Genomic DNA, 20959 nt, shown 5'->3' on the forward strand with positions numbered 1-20959 from the left:
GAAGTGATGTTTATTTAAAATTTGTGATATTAGGATGGTGTTAATGGATGTTGTAATTGAGACATCCCCCCAACACAGCTGTCCTTCCTTCACTTCATGTCCTGAATGGTGGATACCCACATACACGCAGAGACAGAAGGTACTAGTCAAATAGGTGAAGAAAAGCTTGAATTCTAGCTGGAACTTTGAGCATAATCCCATTGCAGTATTCCAGTAAACTGTACTGAACCCTGGATTCCTTTTGCTCCACCCAGATTCTCCTCCCAACTTCCCAACTTCTTAAGAACATCAGCTTGACTGTAATGACCCTTTGAGGTTGACTGACCTAATGAATACCTAACAGCACCTGAACTGAAGGCAGAGCATCTGCACCAGAGAGCAGATTTGTCCCCTTTCATGGGCTGGCCATCAGCCAATACGAGCGGTACAATGGCCTGGGGGAGGGGACAAAGGGGTCTGCTTTACATCACCTCAGGGAAGGAGGAAACATAAGAGAGACAGTGTGCATATGGGCAATCGTTTTCATACCCTTTGAGATGTCCACTCATTCTCCTTATAGTGTGGCAGAATGCTGCCTTCTCTTTGGGGGTAGAGTGGGGCAGAGAAGAGGCTGTTCCTAGAAGCCAGTCTTATATGCAGTATAGTGTCATATTTGTAAGTCAAGAAGTGTGCTCAGTATTGACTTATTTTAAGTATGGTCTCTTATAGGATGGTCCCAGAAATTTAATATTAATGTCCATAAAATCCTCTTTAAAATCTCTGGGCTTAATAAAGATAGGGTAAACTGATGTGTAATGACAGAGATCCATGCTAAATATAATGTGTATGTGTGTTTTCAATAATAGCTAGAAGTAATTTTTAACTATTTTTCAACAATTTTATTATGAAAATTTTCAAGCATACAGAAAATTTAAAAGAATTTTATAGTGAACACCTAGATTCTATCATTAACATTTAACTATACTTGTTTTTATCACCTTTTATTTCATCTGTTCATCAATCCATCTTTTTCTTTATGCATTTCAAAGTAAATTGTGGGCAGTAATTAGTAATACTGCCCACTAAATATTCCAGCGTGCATATCATTAATGAGAGTTCACTATTTTCTTACAGATTATTTTTCCTTTTGAGGCAAAATTGATTTACAATAAAGTGCATATATCTTAAGCAGCCACTCACTGAATTTTGACAAATGGATACACCTGGGCAACCCTAATCTCTCTCAAGATGAAAAACATTACTGTCAGCCTTAGAAGTATTTCATCCCTTTCTATCAGCCTCCCACCTCTTCTAACATCCTTCTTTCCCTGGCAACCATTGTTCTGGTTTTTTTTTCCACCCTAGATTTGTTTTGCTTGTTGTAGGTCCTCATAAAATTGATTTCCAGAGTATGCACTCTTCTGTGTAAGGTTTCTATCATCAACATCATGTTTTAGAGTGCCATCAACATGGAATTGCATGTATTAGTAGTTTCCTCCCTACTATTTATTGCTCCTACTATTTCTCCCTATTATTGCTAAATGGTATTTGATTATATGGACTTACTAGTTTGTTTATCTGTTCTTTTACTGATGGACATCTGGGCTCTTTCCAGTTTTTGGCTCTTATGAATAAAGCTTCCATAAATATTCTTGTACAGGTCTTTCTGTGGACATATATTCATTTCTCTTAGGTTAATAACTGTGATTAATTTTCTGACTCATGAAATACATGTTTCTTTTTAGTTTTATAAGAAACTGCCAGACCATTTTCTTAAATGGTTATACAGCTTCATAGTCCTTCTAACATTGTATTTAGAGAGCCAGTCGCTCGTTATCTCCTCTGTTTGGTATTGTTGTTTTTTATAATTTTAGGAGTTTTTTTTTTAAGATTTTATTTATTTATTTGAGATAGAGTGCATGCATTAGTGGGGAGCCTAGGACTCCTGGGACTCTGGGATCATCACCTGAGCTGAAGGATAATGCTAGCTAAGTAAACCACCCAGGCACCCCTAATTTTAGTAGTTCTGATGGCTCTGGAGTAGTATCCATGAGATGTGTTTTTATTTCAATTTTTATACTTTGAACAAAATTGAAAGAAGTACCAGTGAATAATATCACACTCACATACCTACCACCCATCACTAACAAATGTTAACATACTGTCATATTTGCTTAAAAATTTTTATGAGAATTAAAACTTCAGAGCTACATATGATATCTCCTTTATCAGGCCATTCCTCTCCCTCCCTCCCTCTTAGGGGCAGACACTGTAACGAATTTGGTATGCATCCTCCCTATATGTGACTTTATATATTGACTTCATGCTCATGAAAAAAAAAAATGCTCATGAATGCATAGTAATAAGTAGTATCATTTTGCTTTTTGATGACTCAATTAATTTTAAACAAGTGAAATACAAACTTAGATGAAAGCGGTATACAATGAAAAGAAAGATCCCTTCCTACCCTTCTACCCTCTCCCTTATAGACAAATTTTACCTATTCTTTGTGATTCTTTCTAGAAATGGAAAATGCATATACTAGCATATAAGTGTACATCTTTTAAAAATGAATATATAAATGGTAGTATAGCATATGCTCTCTCCTTTCCATTAACTTGTCTGGCACTCCTACCATGTCACTACCTACAGGGCTGCCTTATTCTTTCCAACAGCTGTGTGGCATGATGTATTAGTAAGACAAACACTATTGTAACTGTGTGTATCCCCTTTAAGATGTGTAAGATTCCAGAGATGTGAAAATTTAAAATATGAATCCTAAAATTGAAGGAAATATAATAACATGAGTGTGCCTGAGAGAAGGTTATAGCAAACCCTTGACACATCTCGGAGGGGATGGGATTGCTGCAGATGTACACTCTCTACCTTACTCATTCCTATGCTATCTGAATCATTTTACAGTAATCTGTTACTTTTATAAGCAGAAAGTAACACTTCTACCTTGAAAGAAAGCCAGGTAGCAACTTTACTCTGTATCAATATGGGATACATGGGATTTCTGCCCCTAGGCAGTGTTAGCTTGAGTGTACCTTGTTCACCTCAATGAATTTGCACAGTTTTCAACTGCACACTAGCAGAAACCTCTCCTCCCTGCTCCTCCCCATGAGACAGCTGCCTGGGGGACCAACCACCAATGAACAGAACAAAATTCAGCAGTTATTCACACCCCAAACAAGAATCTATAAAGGCAGCATTCTGCCACACTATAAGGAGAATGAGTGGACATCTCAAAGGCTATGAAAACCAACTTCTTGTTATCACCATTTACTATTAACAGTGAAATTTTTCGGTAACGTGTTCCTGAAAATAAAAATATTGAGAAAAGCTTTCAGATGTTAGTTCAAGCCCACCCCCACCCCCCTCTATGCATATATACATTTCATACACAGACTAAATGTGTATGTTTTCTATTTAACAAAGTTGTTTAATCTAACCAAACACCATCTCCCAACCAGCATGAAGTTTTTCCCCCTTTGGTGAAAACTTAGGCTGCATTTTAGTCTTTGTGCTTCCCAAAGTAATAAATGTGTGAGTTCAGAGTGGTGGCTTATTTTTGGAATCTGACTTAGGGAGAAGCTCTACTTGAGAAAATAACATTCTTTATTCTTTTTTTTTTTTTAAATTTTTTATTTCTTTTCAGCGTAACAGTATTCATTGTTTTTTCACCACACCCAGTGCTCCATGCAATCCGTGCCCTCTCTAATACCCACCACCTGGTTTCCCCAACCTCCCACACCCCGACTCTTCAAAACCCTCAGATTGTTTTTCAGAGTCCATAGTCTTTCATGGTTCACCTCCCCTTCCAATTTCCCTCAACTCCCTTCTCCACTCCATCTCCCTTTGTCCTTTATTCTTATCATATTGCAAGAGACTCTGCACGCTTACCAGGTAAATGTATTTTGACAGTACTGTTTTTTCCTATTGCAGCTCTCTCTACAGAAGAAGCTCTTCCTTTTTCCTTACAACTTTAAGAACAGGATTACCTGGAATATTATATACACATATATTTTATTCTCTTATATATAGAGAGAGAATAATGTGTGTGTGTATATATATATATATAGAGAGAGAGAGAGAGAGAGAGAGAGAAAGGTATAATTGACAAATGAAATTGTATGATATTTAATGAATATATTATATTTAAGAAGGGTGAGAGTCTCTTATGTAGCAGTGTCTTCTGAGTTGGATGGAGATATTCTCTGGTTAAAGATAAGCATTTACTTTTGGGGTGCCTGGGTGGCTCAGTAGGGTAAAGCCTGTGCCTTCGGCTCAGGTCATGATTCCAGGGTCCTGGGATCAAGCCCCTCATCAAGCTCTCTGCTCAGCCAGGAGCCTCCTTCCCTTTCTCTCTGCCTGCCTCTCTGCCTACTTGTGATCTCTATCAAATAAATAAATAAAAATCTTAAAAAAAAAAAGAAAGAAATACATTTACTTTTATTTGTTGAAATAGGCTTACAGGTAAAAAATAATAAGAAATATGAAAGGGATGATAAAGCATCAGGAAGAAGTTCCTAAAGGTTGTGCTCTCAGAAGACTTGTCTCCTCTTTGGGGATTAACTGGGCCTCAGTGAGGTGAGCCGCTGGCCCTGGGGACTATCACTGCTACCCTGTGGTGGTGAGCTGGATGAGGCAGGATTTTTTAAAAGGATTTACTACAGTTGGTGTTTTTTTTAGTTGGTTCTCTTTGACAGAACCTTTTAAAGCATGCCATTGTGTTAGCAACGGCCTATAAAAAATAAACCTAATCCAAGCAGTTATGATTAGAGAATGTTCCCTGCGAGCATTTATTTGCTTTGGAGTTGTAGGCTATTTCCAAGGGCATATGTATGTCATCATTGTTTAAGATTTGATGTTCCTTACTGTAAATTTTAATTTTGTGTGTGTGTTTCAAGTGAAACCCATTGCTACATTCAGTGAAGTTAACTATGAGGAATTTATTCAGGAGAAGTAATTGGTTATCTTGTAAGCTCTTCTGTTGAGTAATTTGTGATTTTTTTTTTGATGCTTTATTTTAAGAACGAAGGTAGACATGAAATAGACTTCCAATGCAAAAGGATTAAAGATTATATTTAATTTTGCATTTTCTTCAAAATAGGAAATCTTTATATTTTTGACAAGTGCATACATCTGATTATACTTGACATTAAGTTATTTCACCTATAAACCAGATGGCAGAAGCTTTTCCTGCATCTGTGACTAGATTCAGAAATATCTGTTTATATTTTTTTAGATTATAAATGGATATAATAGTCAAAGTAATTTCCTTTCTTGTTGAATTAATGTAGTGCAGATAAAATTTTATTCAACCCTTTACAATTCACTTGATTTATAATCCCCTAATTACTCTGTGCTAGGAACTAAGGTGAACTTTAGGGATATGGGGGAAAAAAACAAGACCAGTTTGTTTGTACCCAGTTAATTTTGGGGGCAGTGTGGAAAAAACTCTGATGGGGACATCTTCGTTCTATGGAGTTTAGGTTCAGGTAAGTTTTATCTTACTTATGACTTGAAGAAGTTTGTCCTATTATTAAACACTGTTTAAATTATTTTTTCTTATTGAGGAGTCATATTCTGATAGATTGAGTAGATAGGAAGAAGCCATTGGAGAGAAAAAGGAATGGATGTCAAAAAACTGAGAAAGGGAGTTAAGAAAAAAGGAAAAGACTGTCAGAGGTCAAACCCAATATGAACACATTATGTCATGGGTGGATTTTATATGTATCAACTGCAGGAGTGATTGCTTGGTCGTCATGCATCTGACTTTTTAACCAGTCTTGCTGGTGTGAATTGACAGTCTCAGCAGAGTTTACACTGTGGCTTAATGCATCAGGGGGAAAAATGGTCTTACTCTAGTATTATGTCTGTATGTTATCTTTCAGGAAGATAGCAGCTTGTGAAGTAGGTTTTATCCCAGTTTTGTAGATGTAGAAGCTATACAGGTTCTGAGGCTATTAAGTTGTAGAGCTGGGAGAAATGCTGCTAGAACTTGAAATTTCAAATTCTAGCTTCTTTGGCTACATCTGCCTTTAATGATCTTGTTTGAGGTTTTATTTCATTAAATACATACAATAGCTTTTTCTTGCTGGCAATGGTTTTAGCAATGGGCTTCTTGCTCCTTTAAGCTCGAGAGTTATCTTGAAGTGTCTGTCTGAACATCTTTTCTTGAAGTCTTGTGACTTTAAGCTACAGCTTACTATTCCTTAAAGGCAAAGACCATCCAAAATCCGGCCTTGGGCTGGGCATGCCTTCAAGGTCCCAGTTGAAGAAATGCACTCTCAGGGTTGGATAGAGGTTTAGAAGACAGATAAACCAAACTACAGAACAGTGATTGATTTTAGATATTTAGGCTTCTAAATTATTATTTTTCTAGCACATTAAGTCTTTTTTTTTTTTAAAGAGTTTGTTTATTTGAGAGAGTAGGCAAGCGTGAGCGGTGGGGGGTGGTGTTGGTCAGAGGGAGAGGGAACCTAGGATCATGACCTGAGCCCAAGGCAGATGCTTAACCACCTGAGCCATCCAGTATGTCTTAATTATTAAGCTCCTTGTTGGCTTAATGAAGTAAAGTTTTTAATCTTACTTTGGCTATCCTATTTTATTTTGTACTTTTGAGTGACTACGGATTTCCCTTCTAAATCCATTCACCCCTCTAGCAAATTCTGTAACGAAAAAAATCGTTTGAGAGATTGTAGATGTATTCTAGCACATACTAATGAATACACATTTCAGTGTATTCAATCATATATTAATGAGGTTATATTTCATCATAAAGAGCAGAACAGTGAAACAAGTAGGAAGAAATTTTGATCATAATAACAATATTTCAGGAACCAATAAAAATTGGCTATTTTCTCCAAAGTACAATAGGTAGTAACCAAACGGTGGATTTGAAGCCAGGAAATGACTTAGGTCTCTGCTGTGGCTTGTATTGTGACCTTGGGCCTTTATGCCCAAGAAGGAGCAGTCTGGCTCTGATGTCCTGTAGGTCTAGAAAGCTGCTAGTGTCTATTCTTCTTGTCCACTCTATTGTGTGTTCAGCATGGATTACCATGAATTTATCACACATCCTATATGTTATTAGAAATTCTTGTGAACAAATTGCACAACCCATCCCAAAGTGGTTTTGTCTATATCATATTTTTAATAAATCTGGAGTATATTATTCATTTAAAAAGCACATGGAGATTGTAAGACTATGCATTTTTTACATAGATAAATTGTAAAAATTTATAAATTATATTTTATATATATATGATATGTATATATATATACTTTTATATATATAAATTGTATTTTACATAGGTAAAGTTGACCCAATTATAGCCAGCTTTAGTGAAAAACATGTCCTGAAATGGAATCGATTATGACAATATTGTGTCCTTTAAAAAACTTTAAGAATATTTATAACTTAAGTTATTCTGAAATGAAAGCTTCAAGAGCCTGATCTATTTTTAATATGTGCATTATAATCTGAGGTTGTCTGCTTTAATGCAATAGTTTAGAGGGTATTAACATAAAAACTTGGAAAAATAAAATACATGTACTCAAATAGAAATAGAACTATGAATATAACATTTAAAATACTTTGATTTATAAAGTTACTTTAGAAATTGAATCTTACCCCTTAACAATTTTGGTCACTGTTTATATAGTGCTATGAAAAAGTTTGGCAGCTGAAGAACAGAATGTTGTCCCTTTTTAGAATGGGGTTACAGCAGACATACAGGGGGAGTCACATTTGTCAGGGCAAAGGTTATTAGAATTCTATTTTAACTTACAGTGTAGACGATAAATGCGCCAAGCTTATTTTCTCAATCACCGAATTATTCACGGAAATCTTCATTTTACTGAATGGAGAATACCTTCCAGAGAAATAAGAATAAAGAAGAAAACATTCTGCTTTGATTTAATTTTCAGGGACTGTGAGTTTTATGACTTTCCATGCCTGGTGACTGTGTGTGTGGCATCCATAACTTAGGACCCAGGACCAGTCTCACTGGACATACAATACCCACCCTAGAGAGGAAATATTTTAGAGCGTCTTGCTACCATTTTCATCAATTCTAAGGCCCACATTTTCTTACATTTTGGACGTTTCTGAAATAGGAATATCTCTTATTAACAGTGACTTCTTAGCATTGTGTCCTGTTCAGTTGGAAGTTCTTATATCTCTTAAAATTGATGAGATTTTAGAATCAGTGAAAATACACTATGCTTTGGTTCATGGTTCTAACTTTACTCCAGATTTATGGATATTTAGATAATACAAGGGCTTATAATTTATGCAGTTGATATCCTCTTAGTGATCAAGTATGAGAGAACAAAAAATTTAAAATTTTATATTTAAAAGTTTACTAGGCATCCCACTGATAAAAAGCCAAAAAAATTTTTTTAAACAAAATCCTATTTTGAGAAGAAAGGAAGGAGAGCAGGAGGGAAGGAGAGTAGGAAGGAAGGAGAGGGAAAAGAAAACATTATGCAAACCTTTCATGTCCGAATATGACACCCAAGTTTCTCTGAAGCACAAGTGATTTCTGAAGTGATTCTTTGTCAGGAGTTGGGCATAATTATGAGTAAAGTAAGCAAATATTTTGGAGTCAGATGCAGTTGGGTGTACAGATTAACTGCACCACTTCTAGTAGTGGGACCTTGAAAGTACTTAACTTTTAGGGCCTCATTTCTTAAATAAAATTATGATAACTCTAGTTACCTGATATCTGCTTAAAAATAGTAAGCTGGTATAAGGAATGAATTACAAAGTAAATAAAAGAGGAACTGACCATCTAGACCCCAAGCTAAAGCTGGACGGGCATTTTGGTGTCCTCTCTATCCAGGCATCTGACATTTACTTGCATCTCCATGTTCTATATCAAAGAAAATATTTTCTTTCTTACACATATGTTCTCATGAAAAATCACCATTTGGATACTTACTGGAAATTATCCTTGCTTTTAGTATTGCTGGCAAACAAAAACACCTGTGCTGACTAGGATAACAGTTGCCTAAAGGATTTCCAGGACAATTAAATTCTTCCTAAGTTTAGCTTAGGTTTCAGTTTTATCCACACCCCCCACCCCAAATGTTTGTTTCTTTCAAAATTATCTCACTGTAAATATGAAGATATATACTGTGTTGGTGTGTGTATATATTTATGAGAGAGTGGAAAGAGGGGGGATATAGGAGACAGGTAAAGAGAAGATTAAAATCTTTAAAATGTTATTCATTGTTTGGGAAAATAAGAGCATCATTGACTTTCAGAAAAAATATTTCTGCAAAATGCAGGTAAAACAGAAGAGCCAAAATTGTAAAATCTGGTGTGTATAGCTATCATGGAGCTCATCCACCAGAAGTCACTTTTCTTAATCCGAAACTGAACTACTGAGGTAAATTGAAGTATTTGAACATGGGAATGAGATCTAAGTTTCTTTGGTTTACTATGTTCCATATTCCCTTTCTGGTATAGTTTTAAAAATTTTGAAAAAGTCTTATCTAAATACTCTAAACATAATTTTGTCTACATTTCTCCTTTTTTTTTTTTTTTTTTACATTTCTCCTTTCTTAAAGTGATAGAAAATGCATATTAGATCATATTCATCAATTTTTTTTGTTTATATGATAAATCAAGCCATGTTTCCTCTCCCTCCAGTTTATTAATGATGTATAATAAGTATATAGATGTATTTTTTCCTCCAGATGCTTTTGAATTGGTCACATGCATTTTTAAGTGAAAATCTTTTTCTCAACTTTTTTTTAACCCCATTTTCTTTTTTTTTTCAATTTATTTATTTTCAGAAAAACAGTATTCATTATTTTTTCACCACACCCAGTGCTCCATGCAATCCGTGCCCTCTATAATACCCACCACCTGGTACCCTGACCTCCCCCCCCCTCCGCCCGCCACTTCAAACCCATTTTCAAGTCTTTCCGCCAAATGGCTTTTGGCTATTTACCAAAATCAAGTTAACTCACAAATGGTGATTTGCCGTATCCCATGGAAGTGGTTTAGGAAGTGGTACAGGATTTCAGTTTTGCAAAATGAAAGGAGTTCTTTAGATAGATGGTGGTGATGTTTGCACAACAATGTGAAGATGCTTAATGTTGTGCTTAATGAAGGTGCTTAGTGTCACTGAACTGTACATTTTAAATGTGAATTTTGTCATATATATTTTATCACAATTAAAAGATAAATATATATTTTAAAAGCCACATACACACACAGAGCCTTGGCTTCCTGAAGGGTGTTAGATGTCCAAGGAGACCAGTTTCCTAGAGCGGCAGTGGGTACTGGTGGGCGAGCTGTCTAGACACTCTTTATGAGTTAAAGAGGGGGCTGGTTATTGTCACATGGGAGAAACATTCCATTTATAGCATTGTTTCATTGCTTCATTTTCCAGTCACTGATTAGGTCCTCTGTGTTCCTTGGAGACTTCAGTGCCACTGTCTTAAAAATGATAAATTCTCCAAGGAGAAAGGTCCTACAAGGAGCAGGACAGTCTCCAGGAACACTTATATGTGGGGTACCTAACCAATATTTACATTGACAGCAGATTGGACTGCACGAATGGATACTTATTTATTTATTTATTCATTCATTCATTCTAACTTATTCCAATAAGGATTTAATTCATCAGATATTTATTGTTCACCCAAAATGTGCCACTTACTGTTCTTGGTACCTCAGATATGTCAGTGAACAAAACAGATAAAGATCTCTGCCTGCCCTCATAGAGCTTACATTTTAATGGTGAGAGACAAGACAATAGACCTCAGACTGAGCAAATGATGTAATATGTGGAAGAAGGAGAAAACAGAGCAGTGTTAGGGAGATGAAGGCTGCCTGGGAAGAGGGGTAGATGGCAGGTTTCAGATTAAGTAGGATAGTCCAATAAGCCTGATGGAAGGTGTCATTTAAATGAAGGCTTGACTTTTTTTTTTTTTTTAACTTTTTGAGAAACCTCCATTCTGTTTTCCAGAGTGGCTATACCAGTTTGCATTCCCACTGACAGTGCAAAAGGGTTCCCTTTTCTCCACATCCTCACCAGCATCTCTTGTTTCTCGTGTTGCTGATTTTAGCCATTCGGACAGGTGTGAGGTGGTTATCTTATTGTGGTTTTGACTTATGTTTCCCTAATGATGAGTGATGTTGAGCATCTTTTCACATGTCTGTTGGCCATCTGTCTGTCTGTCTTCCTTGGAAATGAAAAACTTTTTGAGGAACCTCCATACTGTTTTTCAGAATGACTACTCCAGTTTGCATTCCCATCAGTGGTGTAAGGGAGTTCCCCTTTCTCCATGCCTCGCCACCACCTCTTTTTTCCTGTGATGTTAATTTTAGCCATTCTGATAGGTATGAGATGGTATCTCACTGTAGTTTTGATTTGTATTTCCCTGATGCTGAGTGATGCTGAACCTCTTTTCATGTGTCTGTTATTCATCTGGATGTCTTTGGAAAAGTGTCTGTTCATATATTCTACCCATTTCTTCATTGGATTATTTGTTTTTTGGGGTGTTGAGTTTGATCAGTTCTTTATAGATTTTGGATGCCAACCCTTTATCTGATACATCATTTACAAATATCTTCTTCCACTCCATCAGCTGCCTTTTGGTTTTGTTGGTTGTTTCCTTCTCTTTGCAGAAGCTTTTTCCCTTGATGAGGTCCCAATAGTTCATTTTTGCTTTTGTTTCCCTTGCCTCAGAAGACATATCTAACAAGAAGTTGCTGTGGCCAAGGTCAAAGAGGTTGCTGCCTGTGCTCTTCACTAGGATTTTGATGGTGTCCTGTCTTATATTTAGGTCTTTTATCCATTTTGAATGTACTTTTGTGTATGGTGTAAAAAAGTGACCTAGTTTCATTCTTCTGCATGTCACCATCCAGTTTTCCCAACACCATTTCTTGAGACATTTTTCCCATTGGATATTCTTTCCTGCTTTGTCAAAGAAAAGTTAAAAATACAACTACCCTAGGACTCAGCAATTGCACTACTAGGTATTTGATTTGAAGGGGCATATGTGGTATCAATAATATCCAGATTATGGAAAGAGCCCAAATGTTGATTGATGAATGGATAAAGAAGATGAGGTATATAGGTACAATGAGATATGAAATGAAATTTCGTATAATGAAACTTGGGCGATCAAAAAGAATGAAATCTTGCCATTTGCAACAACATGAGAATGTATTATGCTAAGTGAAATATGTCAGTCAGAGAAAGATAAATACATGATTTCACTCATATGTGGAATTTAAGAAACAAAACAGATGAACATAGGGGAAGGGAAGGAAAAATAAAATGAGATAAAAACAGAGAGGGAGGCAAATTGTAAGAGACTCTTAACTATGGAGAACAAACTGAGGGTTACTGGAGGGAGATTGGTGGGTGGATGGGTTAAATGGGTGGTGGGTATTAAGGAGAGCACTCATTGGGATGAGCACTGGATATTGAATGTACATGATCAATCATTAAATTCTACTCCTGAAACCAATACCACACTATATGTTAAATAACTTGAATTAAAGAAAAATAAAGAAAGGAAGAATTGACTCATGCATAGAGGAAAATGTTTTGAGGGTGTTTTCATGGCCATATAAAGAAGTGAGATAAATAGAAGGAATACTCTGGTTAACTTACAATTCTGTCAGAGAGACAAAGGGAGTGTGCCTCTAGGCTTCTTATTTTTAACACTTTTTTCTTTAAAGTGTAGTATTTTACAACTTTCCTTTGAGGAACAGAAAACTGCCAATTATTTTGTTAAGGAAGAAAAAAACAATTCATAGGGTTTTTAAGTCTAAAATATATTTTCATTCTCTGTGCGTTCTTAGAGCAAATGTGTCTTCTGCAAGTGGCCTATAATTAGACAACAAAATATAATTCTCCCTTAGGGATAAAAGATAAACTATAATAGGTCAAGGTTTAAAAGAAATGTGGGAAAATATCTCTCAACTCTAGAATTTCTCCCCTCAGAAGAAGTGTCTTACTCAAAAGTTTCCAGTATCTGTTCCAGCAAGTAAAGTGATGCTCATCTTTGCAAGTGTATCTGTACCTTGAAAGACTGCATCAGCATCCCAGTCTAAACTGACCTTTTTTGGTCTAGAACCATTACCTGCCATTTATAATCTAGTCATGAACTAGGACTGCCGTTCAGGAAAACTGATATTATGACGGGCTCTTCTCTGATATTTATTTTCTCTTTTGAAACTGTGGATGCCCTCTAACCAGAGGGAGCCCTTCCTTAGACTTTAGCATGTGGTCTAACTTGACCTTTCCACTAAAAAGCCCTTTTGGCTTTAGAGGCCATGGGTAGAAGGGTTACAGCTGTGTTTGCTTTAAGACACTTTTGGCCATTGCAGGAAAAGAGTCTCCTATTTGTGCATATTTTGGGATGAACTTAGCATATTAGGGTTTATCACAACCAGACGTAATCTTTTGTGATAGAAGTACTGGCACATATCCTCAAGTTTAAACATGACTCCCTTCATTTTTTATTTTGTTGTTGTTCAGACTTCTTTCAAACCAGTTTTTCTCTTCTGTCTCTCCCTCCTTGTCAGTCATGAAACAACTATTTTTTGAGAATTTACTCTGTAATTAAGGCCTTGGGGATCAGTGGTGAACCTAAAGCTTACATATGGTAATAAGGAGTGAATTTTTTTTAAAGATTTATTTATTTGAGAGAGAGCACGAGTGTGTGTGCTTGAGAGAGAGAGAGAGAGAACATGCAGGGGGAGGGGCAGAGGGAGAAGCAGGCTCCCTGCTGAGTGAGGAGCCTGACACGGGACTCAGTCTCAGGATCCCAGTGATCATGACCTGAGCCAAAGACAGATGCTTAACTGACTGAGCCACCCAGGCATCCCGTGAGTTTTTTTTTGTTTTTAAGCTAGAAATTTACTTTGGGACGCCTGGGTGGCTCATTTAAGTGTCCAACTCTTGATTTTGGTTCAAGTCATGATCTCAGGGTCTTAAGACTGAGCTCCACATTGGGCTGTGTGCTGGGCGTGGAGCCTGCTTGGTATTCTCTGTCTCGCCCTCTCACTCTTTCCCCCACCCTAAAAAATTTACTTTAAAAATTAGAACTAAAATATTCAAACATCTTTTGAGTTTATTTTTTAGAGTTTTATGAACTGGATAAAATATAGGAGATGAAACAAATTCTAGAAATCTCTCATATTAATTGTAAAACATGTTAGAATTCACTAATTTAGAAGTAGGTTTCAAAACCTATGCCAAATGTACTGTTTTTCTAAAGACATCATTTATTTACTGAATGGCGAAATCTCTTAGCTATCTTCTGTCAGAATTGTTACCATGTAGTATAACAACTGATTTGAGGTGTGTGTGGTTGTGTGTTTGTGTGTGTGTTAAACGTGGCCATTTGGGACGTACCTGGCTTTGAAGGCTCACCACCAGTCCAGTTTTCTTCTTTATCTCCCTTCATATCAGCTGATTTAGGCTGCTTGCCTACTAGCTACCAACATACCTAAGCTTTTCCTCCTGTGTTACACTATTCTTACTGATTAGAATTGTCTTTTTCTGTCAGTCCGTGAAAATATAACTCCTCATAATTGCTCATCTCTTCCTTGAAAATAGCTTTTATTGACCACCCCACCCTGTTGACCATAAGTGATTTCCTCTTTTATTAGTGCCTTTTGCTTCAGCACCCATCATGAGTGGCCATGGATTACGGTAGTGTATTTGTGAGTACCTGATAGATATTTCGTTCATTCATTCAAAAACTGTTGACTGCCCACTCTCTCAGACATGGTGCTCTAGGAAATACAACAATAAACATGTTAGACTTGTGAGTCATGGATATGAGAATCTACTAGTGATACTGAAAAGTAAAGCAGAATGGTGAGTGCTGTCAGGCACAAGATAATAAGGGAACATACAGCTGACATGTCAAAGCCAGTCCTCAGGGGCCAGTTTGAGACTTGGTTCCAGTTTAGACAAGGTCTCTGCCAAATCAGTGGTGAAAGAGACACCCCTTCCCTTGTGATAGGAGAGGGAGAGAAAGGAAAATATTAAGTAGATGCTGGCAAATTAGTGGAAAAAAATCAAAGAGTTCCTCTCTGAGGTCATCTAGTTTTGAACAGGAAGACAAAATGATCTGCTAAGGAAATGGAAAGAGAGCTTATTTGGAAGTTGGAAGTTATGAAGTAGCTCCTATAGAGAGAGGAAGAGAGATGACAGGAGACATTTAATAGTTACCAGGGAGCAGTGAGGGCTTGGTTCAAATCATAGGCCATGAATAATGACATCTTCCATTGAAATCATAGGCTTTTCTATAGGAGCAATCTGCAAAGGAGTTTTGGTACCTATAGTGCAGAGGAGGCCAATAGGTGGAGTAAATGAAGGAGAATTCAAGATGCAACCTGCAGTTTACTGGAAAAGTCACTTTTCATCACTGACCTTCCATTCTTTCTGAACCCACGGATGATAATTCCCACTCCCAAGGTTGTTAGTATCTCAACATCAAAATGGTATTTTCATGTATTTAAAAGCATTTTAAACTACAAATAATACTAGGTAATAGTTATGATCTTACCTATACGTTTGAATCAGTAACATTTTTCAGAATTTTCTGGGCTGAATGTATAAAATGATACAAAAACACCCCCCATGGAAAAAAAAAAAACCCACACCCAAATCAAAAAGATCTTCAAATCCAATGTAAGCTCTAAGCCAGCTGTAAGAATAAATAGGCTACCAATGATGTTGAAGAGAAAAAAGCTGAAAATAATCTTGAAGTGCACTCTAACAAGAGGATGCTTTTCTGGGAATATGAAAACACAAAGGTTTAGATGTACAAAGACCAACTAAAAACATCCTTAGAAAGTATAAGTATATGCTTAGAATTATTACAATGCATTAAATGTTTTTATTAACAGATTCTGTTTCTTTTCAAAAGATGCATAAAACATTTTTTAAAGGCATTCAAAAATATTCTTTCATGCTATTTTTGTTATTTTAAAAAGTCAAACACAACATTACTGCTGTTTAGAAAATCTGTGTACAATAAGTAGCCTATTGCCCTGTTCCCTTTCTTTCCATGGAGGCTGACTGAATGTCATATATGGCAAGGCTAAAGATAGAAAACACATACAGGCTGCTTCTTATTTCTCTTTCCTATGGAAATGTCTTTAATAAGTGCCCTTGATACTCTCTTTTTCATTCTAGCTTCTGGGCATAATCCTCTGGAATCTAGCTCTTCTTGCTTTCCAGCATGCCTAATAGTCTGAATGTTTAACATTTTTAAAGGGTAGTTGTTCATCACAGGTTCTGGATTATCTTTTCACATACCATTTCTGTGCTTCTACTTACATCCCCCCAATTAATCCAAGTTATCAACTGACCTCTTCTTGATATAGAACCAAAAAAAAATGAGCAGTACTCCAATCCCAAGAAGTAGCTGCATGACAAAATGCATTTGACAGTATGAAACTATTGCTGCTAGAGATACCTATTTATTAGTGATTTATAAGAGAATATAATTGATGTTGAATATGACCCTTTATCAAGCTGGAGGACCGTGTTTGTTACATTTGCACAGATCATCTTACACTGAAACTTTTGATCTGATTTAGGACCCACATAAGCAAAAATTTCCTCTCCCCTTTCCTGTAACTATTTAGCTCAGGTATTTCCTTCAGGCACTAAGTGAAGTAGACTGTTGGTCATGTTGGGACAACTGTCTAGTCCAGGAGACTGATTACTTAATTTGACCTTTCTATTGAAGGACATAAAGGGAGAAAAAAGGGAGGAGAATTCTATTTTTAAAAGGAAAATACGTTTTTTTTTTTTTCAAAATTAGTAAACAGATATTGAAAGACAGGGGAAAGTAGGTAGTTACAGAATTTGTGTGCGTGTATTAGAGCTTCTAGAAATCTTACATAGAATTCCGATGCTGAAAAATAAGGAAGCAGGTATGGGGCAATGTGAGACAGTTTTCACCCAGCAATATCCTGGATATGGGCCAGTGTAACCTTCCTAAGTCAAGGTGTTCCTGAAGTCTTGGATTTGACCTCTCTGTCCTGTTCCTCCCTTCATCCACACCACAGTTCATGATTTGATGTTCTAACAGGAAGGTGGATGTTTGCTTTGGAAAATAATTTCTTGGGGAGCTTGGGTAGTGCAGTTGATTAAGTGTCCAACACTTGGTTTCGGCTCCGGTCGTGATCTCATGGTCAGGAGATTGAGCCCCAAGTTGGCCACGTTGGCCATGCTTAGTGAGGAATCTGCTTAGGAATCTCTCTCTCCTTCTCCCTTCCACTGCTACACTCAGATGTGTGCACTCTCCCTCTCTCTCTCTCTCTCAAATAAATAAAAGTTTAAATTAAAAAAAAAAAAAAAAGAATTTCTCCATCACAGTGTACTGCTGAGCACCATGAGGCAAGCTTCACTGACTTTGCTTTGTTATTTTGGCCTTTGATGGCCTAAAGATGACTTTGCTTTGTTATTTTGGCCTTTGATGCGAATGTGGCAAGTAGGAAGTGCACTCTGGCCCCTCTTACCAGGTCATCTTTAGGTTGCCAGCTGCACTTTGGGGTTACATATTTTCCCACGTCAAGGGAAAATTGGTAGGGATTAGAAACTTAGAGTAAGTTTTTCTTGGTTATCATATTCAGTAGTTTTGACAAATTCTGTAATTTCTTTCTTTTTTTTTAAAGATTTTATTTATTTATTTGGCAGATAGAGATCACAAGTAGGCAAAGAGGCAGGCGGGGGTGGGGGGTGGGTAAGCAGGCTCCCTGCTGAGCAAAGAGCCCTATGTGGGGCTCAGTCCCAGGACCCTGGGATCATGACCCGAGCTGAAGGCAGAGACTTTGACCCACTGAACCACGCAGACACCCCAAATTCTGTAATTTCTAAATTTATGCTTAAAGTAGCCTGTATTTCATGTTGTTTAATTTTTGTTTCATCCAGGATATTTTTTTTAAAGATTTTATTTATTTATTTGACAGAGAGAGATCACAAGTAGGCAGAGAGGCAGGCAGAGAGAGAGAGAGAGAGAGAGAGGAGGAAGCAGGCTCACTGCTGAGCAGAGAGCCCGATGCGGGACTCGATCCCAGGACCCTGAGATCATGACCTGGGCCCAAGGCAGCGGCTTAACCCACTGAGCCACCCAGGCACCCTCCCACCCTTTTTTTTTAAAGATTTTATTTATTTATTTGACAGAGATCACAAGTAGGCAGAGAGGCAGGCAGAGAGAGAGAGAGAGAGAGAGAGAGGAGGAAGCACATCCAGGATATTTTTAACCATTATTTTCAAGCAAAGTATAGGTTTCTTAATTTCGTGACAGTAATAGCTGGCATAAGTTTAGTTAAATGTTAGTAGAGTTACAGAAAATGAATGCGACATAATTATATTATTACCTGCTGAGGAAATTATATAGTTTTAATTTTTAGTTGCACAGTGCCATCTACTGGATCTGTGTACAAAAACACCGTCATATTTTCTTCAGTTGTCGTGGTTTAGTTATAATCAACTTTTAATATTGAGGTGCTTTCTGATCTCATCTTTAATTTAAAAGAGAGACTATCTAGCAAGACTTGTGTATTCAAACTTTTCTTAGTTATACAGATGCCAAAACAAAGCACACACGCTACAAATCATAACAGTGCTTCACTAGGGATCTTTGTACATTGTACTTCATTTTCTTTGAGTATCTATTTTTGCTTTGGGTATACAATCCAAATAGTTTAACACTGCCTTTTATGCTAAAGAGAACTTTTATTAATGATTATCATATATCTTTTCCTTCTGTTCCTTCCTTACTCTTTTAATTGCATATTTGCATGCCTGTTTATTTAATGTCTTTTCTATCCTGACAGACTGAATGCCCCACCAAGGCGCATAATATACTCAGCACCTACTGTACAGATGTTACAGTTACCCGAGAGAATGGCAGGAATACTTGGAAAACTGATAATATATTGATATAAGAAAATTTTAAAAATTGTAGTAGTAGTATGAAGGAGTTATTGATTGATACACCTTGTTGTCTGCTCCTTTTACTTGGAAAAATAACCCAGAAGTTTTTTGTTTTGTTTTTAAATCACTGATATCATTTTAACACTGCACCTCATTTCTCAGTGAGTTATATTCTTTCCTGTGGACCTGTGTGGAGCATGGTATTATACATGCACAAAAAAGAGAGATATTTCATTCAGTTAAAGCATCTTAATTAAAATTAGTACCAATAAAGGACAAGTATACCCCCCGGTAATTCAAAACTACAAGTAAAAGATTCAAATATTACCCTTCCTCTTCCTTGCTTAGCTTCCCCATCACTTCCGTGTTGTATAAACTCATGCCACACAGGACCAGAACCAAGAATAGCCAGATGAGGCTTTTATAGCCAGTCTCTCCACCCTTCACTTTTTCCGTTTAAGAGAAAAACAGAAAAGAAAGAGCAGGCAGGAATATACTAGAGGCAAAAAGATTAAAGCACATTTATAAAAAAAAATTATAAAATCTGAAAATGTTAGTGAAGTAAATATGATATAATATACTTGGTGAGGAAAAAAAAACTTGGAGTTTTGGGGGAAGTAATTTGATTTTTTAAAAAAAGCTGTATACACTAAAGTTGAACTCAGAAGGAAAGTGAGATTAGCTATTTATGAGCTCATGCAGACTACTGTAGAGCAGATAAGCAGACATCTGGAGAAAGCAAAGAAATTCTCGGATAGTTTTCAGCATGGCCTGAGAGAGATGAAATAAGGCAGTGTAATTTAGAAACCCTTGTCGTGTTGCCCCAAAAGAAATGTAAACAGTTAAAAAGCTTTTAACATTCTTTACTGTCACCTCAATTGTCTGAAGACCTTACTTACCTATCCATCATCCAGTTTCGAAAAGACTGAAAATAGAAAAAAATGTATTTAACAGCCTAGATCCAGTCACTATTGGAGTCCAGTTTATTACTACACATCCATTTTTGGTTCTGCAAGTTTGAATCTGCCAGGACTGGAATGCTCAGGTGTTAGTTGCCGACAGTTTCATGGTAATTTTAGGCTGGGTCTGCCTTTGGGTAAGTCATATCAGTAAAAATAAGGTTAATTTTCCTCCTCTTACCCCTGTTTTGTCTGGAAAATAATGGCATCACATTTCTAAAGTCTCCCAGGGAATTGATTCTAGTCTTTGAACTCTCAAAAGGATGAGAATAGTAAAGTTGACTGGAGTGCAGGCAAATTGAAGACTTTATTCCTGGTTTAATTCTTGAAAGCATCTTCTGATCTCAGAGGTAAAGCTGTAGAACAGAACAACAAAAGCATGATAGATAATTGGAGTTTTGATCTAGAAAAAGCCAATAAATTACATTATTACATTTTTGTTATCTTTCACTTCTTACTCTAATTCTCCATTCTCTGTCCTGAGAATTTCTGATTGGGACATGCATCTTTTTGTTTGCTTTCCTTTTGTCCCTTCGGATTAATTATTATTATTACCAGCTAAAGAGGACAATCAGTCACTTGTCATTTTTTGCCTCTCAAACACACAGTTCATATTAAGAAGTATTGTATGTGTCCATATTTCAGTATGTGTACATTTAAGTCAAACTCGTGGGGAGGGTTTTTAAAATCTTCTGTGGCTCTCAGCTTTAACCATTAGATTATATCCATTAGATTATATCAGAATTTCCTGGAAGGTAGATTTCCTTCCTTCTAGATCATTTTAACAGTGGTAGTTTATGGAAATGAGTCAGCTAATCAAAATGTTTATATAAACAAATGCCTTTAGAAACTCAAGCCTATAACTATAACCTCAAACTATAACTGTCATTAAATACACTGTCTCCTGAGCTCAGTGATTTTGAGAGAGGAAAGGTGGTTCTGTATAGGTATGACAGCAACAATTACCTTTTATTCAATAATTTTGTGCCAGGCACAGTGCTCGGTACCACACATGAATCTCTCATCTAATCCCTGTAGCAATCCTACCAGTGGGACACCAGAGCTTGCCTATGTTAG

The 20959-nt window shown here is 36.7% G+C and overlaps 1 protein-coding gene across 3 annotated transcripts in view; it reads left to right on the forward strand.

The window, feature by feature from the left end:
- The window catches only part of SEC24D (SEC24 homolog D, COPII coat complex component), a 102232-nt gene that overhangs the window by 34357 nt on the left and 46916 nt on the right, over nucleotides 1-20959 (forward strand). The window lies entirely within an intron of this gene.

Source organism: Neovison vison, chromosome 11 (assembly GCF_020171115.1).
Source record: "Neovison vison isolate M4711 chromosome 11, ASM_NN_V1, whole genome shotgun sequence".
Classification (NCBI taxonomy): Eukaryota; Metazoa; Chordata; class Mammalia; order Carnivora; family Mustelidae; genus Neogale; species Neogale vison.